The sequence below is a fragment of the Nicotiana sylvestris genome, chromosome 2, assembly GCF_000393655.2.
Source record: "Nicotiana sylvestris chromosome 2, ASM39365v2, whole genome shotgun sequence".
Taxonomy (NCBI): Eukaryota; Viridiplantae; Streptophyta; class Magnoliopsida; order Solanales; family Solanaceae; genus Nicotiana; species Nicotiana sylvestris.
In genome coordinates, this window is record NC_091058.1 from 141,700,265 (window position 1) to 141,706,264 (window position 6,000).

The following is a 6,000-nucleotide window of genomic DNA, read 5'->3' on the forward strand; positions in this document are numbered from 1 at the left end:
TAGCCCCAATTAAAGGGTTGAACCTCGAGAGAGTAATACCCGACTTGAACCCTAGTTGCTTGTGAAAATTTGCATACCCAATTGGTCTTAAGAAAGTCAATTCGGGCAAAATCACTCGAACCACGGAGAGGTATAGAGTGGGTAATATCGTGCAACGGTTATATCATACTCCCCAATTATGTCAATCGTGTCTTAGATTCAATTACCCGTCAATTAACCACCTAGGTGAAAGTCATTACCCTAGTACCTTTTTAACCATTTGAAAAACCCTTTTTAGATTAATCTAGCTGCATTTACCATTTGTAGTTGATAATAGTAGAAGTAAAAAGAGACCCCAAAAATGATTAGAAGTGTAATTTGGAACACATACGCAATATAGACACTCGCTTCCAAATTCTAGCTCTATGTGGAAATCGATCCCGACCCTAAATCGGGTAAAAGCTGCTTCGACCCTCTTTCGCTACTCAATAGTAGTACGGAGTAGGCCGTGATCAACGGATTCTCTTCACTTCGTGCGTACGTAGCACCCGTAATTTGTGGCAAATAACAATTTAAATGCCCATGGGGTTAATTCCATCATACAAGGTCAGGCAAGAGACTTACCTCATTTCCACGTCAACTTTCTGGTTCACAAATCACTCTAAAAGCCTCAAGTCGGTGCTGAACTATCCAAAACTAGCCAAAGACTGTACAAACTAATCAATAATTGCTCAAAAATTCAGAATTTAACTACTTGAGTGATTAGCCAACCCAATTTGGAAAGCTCCTAAAATTCACCCCCGGGCGCACGTGCCCAGATTCTGAAATTTTTTTTATAATTAATTATTATCCACAACCTTACAAACACAAATATATAATTTTTACCCAATTCCATAATTAGTTTCGTGGTCTAATCTCATTTTTATCAAAATCTAGGTTTTTCAACAATCTCCTAAAATTTTCACATTTTACATTTTAAAATCTACCCATAATCTATGTATTCAACTCACATTGTATAAAAATCACTTACTTTCAATAGCTAGATGAAAACCCCTCTCCAAGAAGCTCTAGAATCGGCCAGTAAATGAGAGAAATGAACAAAATGGCCAAATTCCCAATTTTTATTAAGTCACTGCCCAGACGAGCCTGTTTCGCGATCGCGAACAAGCCCTTGTGATCATGAAGGCAAAACTCACAAACCCAGGGAAAGGCTTCTTCGTGATCGCAAGAAGGCATTCACGAACGCGATGCACTAAGTCGCCCTCTCATCGCGAACATGTGCCTCCACTCGCGAACGCGAAAGGCAACTGAGTTGCCCAAGCCCAGGTCTTCTACGTGAATGCGACGAGTCAATCGCGAACGCAAAGGCCACTGGTTCGAAGCCTCTGCGAAAGTGAAGGGCAAAGGCATCTAGTCCCCAAATCCTTTATCGCGAACACGAGGGTCCTTCCGCGTTCGTAAAGAAGGAAACAAGAACCAGCACAGCAACAGTTTTGGACTTAGTTTCAGGCGGTCCGAAATGCACCTGAGCCTTCGGGACCCCATCCAAATGCACCAACAAGTCCATAACCATAATATGGACCTGCTCGAACCCTCAGAGCACATGAAACAACAACGAAACTAAGACTCGCACCTCAAAACCAAATTGAATCAACTTATGAACTTAAAACTTCTCAACTAGCTCCGAATGCGCCGAATCACACTTAGACTACTCATAATGACACCAAATTTTGCTTACAAGTCATAAATCACCATATGAAAATATTTTCGAGCTTGAATCCCAAATGGACCTCGATAACACCAAAGTCTACTCCAAACAAAATTTAAAGAACTAGAAAACCTTCAATAAACCAACTTTCGACATTAAGCGCTGAAATGCTCCCGGATCACCCGAAACCCAATCCGAACACACGCCCAAATCTAAAATCATTATACGAACCTATTGGAACCCTTAAATCTCAGTTCCGAGGTCGTTTACTCAAAATGTTTACTCAAGTCAATCTTGGCCATCTTAGGTCACTATTAAGGAACTAAGTGTCCCGACTTCAACCTGACCCCTTCCAAAACCAAATCAACTATCCCCGCACATACGAGAAGTCTTAATAAGGGGAGCAGGGACCTAGAAAGAAAAACGACCGGTCAGGTCGTTACGCCCGTCGACATGTAATTTGTGTGCAATTTGTGTGCAATTGGTGAAGAACACTACTACTTTCATATACTACTTAAAAAGAAGTATATATTTGCTTCCTCTTGGACTGATTACCAGAAATTAAAAAAGGAGCAAATTTAGTGTGTTTAGCATTTTTGACTTAATATTAGCACACAGCTGTGCACCAAGAAGAAAAGTCTCACTTGGTTGCTGATATGTGACTCAATTCTACGTGATACGATAGTAGTCAAATAAATTTATACCGGTAGATGAGAATAAGACAAATGAAAAATATTCTAGCATGCAAATGAAGAGGCATTTGACAAATCAAATTAAATGATGGAAAAGTCGAAATTGAATACTACTGCTGACTGATTAATGAGGAAAATACAAAGTATGCTGGAGCCATAGACACGGGAGGAAGGGGACATGGAAAATGCAAGTGGGGACAGCTGACACAAAAGTCACTCAGTAAGTCAACTAAACAGCAGTTGTACAAAACAGTAACCAACAGCTAATCCTCCAAACTTGCACAGCTCTCTCGTGAATCATTATTCTCTTCTTTCCAGCACTCACTCTAGAAACAGAAGAGAAAAATTGGGCCGTGGGAATAGGGGGTTTCTACTCCATAATTTAAAGGGATTTTTAAATTTTTATACACTATTAAAAAATTTATTATCTTTAATGTTCATGTTTAATTAATTACCCGACATAAACAAATTTTATTTACAAAATATATACAATTCACCTTAAAAGGCTCCTAATCCATTATTTATGCCTTCAATCAAGGGATTAAGCATAGCTTTAGAGGGCACAAGTCTTAATGATACTTGAATTTAAATGACTTTGGGCAATGCTTACATAACGATAACCGAGGAGATTGAAAACCAGAAGATGATTTGTGAGGAAACATATGAATGGAAACATAAAGAAAGAGAAGAGGAGAAAGAAAAGGAAATATTGATAATTTTTCTTTCTTTGTTTTCAGTCAGGAGGACCATATTGGCCAGTGTTACTTGGTCGACGAGATGGTCTAACTGCAAGTGATAAAGCAGCAAATGAATAATTACCTTCACCCTTTGAGCCTCTGGATAAAATCGCTGCCAAGTTTACTGCTAAGGGTCTTGATCTTAAGCATGTAGCAGTCGCACCTTTAATCTTCTTGAATAAGTAGTATTAATTTAGATTGAAAGAGTAATTAGCTCTATGTTTGAGCTCAGAATGTCTAAGGAAGCAACTCCCCAGTTCAAAAATATAAAGAGATCAAACATATAATTCTCTATTTTCAGACAATTCACGTGTAAAGTTAATCTGCATTGGATTGATGATCCAACCAATTTGTACAGTAAAAGTTTTTCCTAATGAAAAAATGTTTCCGTGCAAGTCATTAGAGATATTCAGTTAAATACAACTACAATAACATACTACTTAAATACAAAATTTATACAATATGTCTTTTGTATATTTTGTATCTGATTTATACATAGTAAAAATAAATTTCATACAACTAATTATATATTATACAATTTATCTACAACTTTCACACATTATTTCTACCCAGTTAAATACAACTACAATAACATACAACTTAAATACAAATTTTATATAATATGTCTTTTGTATATTTTGTATCTGATTTATACATAGTAAAAATAAATTTCATACAACTAATTATATATTATACAACTTATCTATAATTTTCATACATTATTTTTATTCAGCTATATACAACTACAATATCATACAACTTAAATATAATTTTTATACAATGTTGTTCAACTTTCAGTTAAATAAATAAATAAAAATATATAAACAACATAATATAATTTTTCTACAATTTTATTACAATTTCGTAAATATAATGTATATCATGTCTTCTTCTTCTTCTTCTTCGAAAATTCAGCCAATTCAGCCAAAACCACGTCTAATCTTCACCAAAACCCCTTAAAATTGAGATATAAACTTCAAACCATATTCCCAATTGTTTGCAACACCCAATCCAAATAAATAATGGTTTTTGAAAACTCAAATTCGAATTCAAAGCTTCAAAGCTTTTTAATGGCTGTCAATGATGGAATTGCTGTTCTCTTTTCCTTTGCTTTACATTACTGAAATTAGGGATTGAGAGATAGAGAGAGACGTAGAGAGAATTTCTAATTCTTTGCAACAACACTCAATTCAAACAAATAATATTTTTTGAAAACTCAAATTCAAATTCAAAGCTTCAAATTTTTTTAATGGTTTTCAATGGTGGAATCGTGAGTGAGTTCAAGATACGTGGGGGAGGGGGGAGGGGATGTGGAGAGAGAAACGTGGGGGAGTGGAATATACGTTAGAGTAATTTTAGGACACTAATTATTATTATTATTATTATTAATTCCCTTAAAATATACATAAATGGTAATTGTGTATATAAAATGTAATTATAGTAAAACATGAGTAGAGGGAGTAATATAGTTTCATATAGTGTATAAGAATGTAAAATTTCCTAATTTAACCCCTTTTTAAAGGCCAAAATCGGGTATTTGGTCTGATATTAGTCGCACCTAATTTCCGGAGGTAAATATTAAGTGGTGGTCCTAGATGAACAATAATATAATGTAAAGTACAGTTATAATTATTATATGGAGTTGTAGTACGTACCTACATATGACCAATACATACGTGTCAATATTAACTATCTCGTGTTGTATCAAGTACACTTATAAGCCAATGACTATTTGAAGTACGCAATATTAACATTAAGTATACTAATGATAATCAAACCAAAAACAAATATTAATACTTTCCCCTGTTGTATTTTATATGATTGTAAAAATATTATGACATTTCAATAATCATGTGAGCAGTGGTAAATATACGAATCTCGCCAAGGGTGTTCAACTTTAAGGTAGTCGATAATATTTTCTTTATGAATGGGTACTATCTTCGTTTTTTTATGAACGGGTGCTATTTTTTTATAAGGTAGTCGATAATAGCTATCTCCATTTTATTTTGGAAAATAAAATTAGCACATAATTCGGAACAGAGAAAATTTTTAAAAAAAATAGTCTCTTTGGGGAAAAAAGTCAAATTCGCTAAAATGTTTAGGCAGGGATTTGAATCCATGAACAAACATCTTACTTTGAATAAGGGTGTTCAAATTATCAGGACTCGGAATCCCAACCTTGGGGTCATTATGACGCCTAACATTCACTTGCTAGGTACAATGTTAAATAAATAACTAACCAATTTTAACAGTTAAAAATAAATTAATGATATTCAACGAGAAATAAATGTCAATTCTGACACTGAGAATATAAACCACTTGATAATATTTACTCCTAGTAATCCGGAGTCACGAGTGCACGAGCAACTAGAAGACTACAAACAAAGTCTGAAATAAATACAACTGTTCGAAAGAGTTAAAGTATAGAAGTGGAAAATGGAAGGGAACTTCTAGGTCTGCGAACATCAGCAGATCAACCTCAAGCCTCTATATGAAAATGATCCGAGCCGATGCACCTCAGTATCGAGCCTAACCTCGACAAGATGGTGATGAGGCTATGACAAGACACCTACGTAAATAAATCTGTACAGGTATATATAAAACAACAGAATAACAAGAAGAATGATAAAATACAAACTAGGATGGGACATGCCAAAGGGGAAAATATCACAAAAACGGCAAATACGAAATCACGAAATAACATCCTTCGAACTAAGCAACAATATAACCAAATAAATCACCAAAATTGAAAATCAAATAACTCAATGATATGAACATGGCACGACATCACCCGTCGTGTTTTTACTCTCGTCCTGATCATGCAATATCATGAATATAATGGCACGACATTATCCTTGGCACGACATCGCCATTCGTGCTTTTA

The 6,000-nt window shown here is 35.0% G+C and overlaps 1 long non-coding RNA gene across 1 annotated transcript in view; it reads right to left on the minus strand.

Moving 5' to 3' along the window:
* Window positions 1–3,286, minus strand: part of LOC138886406 (uncharacterized) — a 28,360-nt gene extending 25,074 nt beyond the window's left edge. Inside the window, exon 1 of the long non-coding RNA XR_011405127.1 lies at window positions 3,199–3,286. This is a non-coding gene — a long non-coding RNA (uncharacterized lncRNA). The remainder of the gene's footprint in view (window positions 1–3,198) is intronic.
* Between the last annotated feature and the right edge of the window lie 2,714 nt (window positions 3,287–6,000).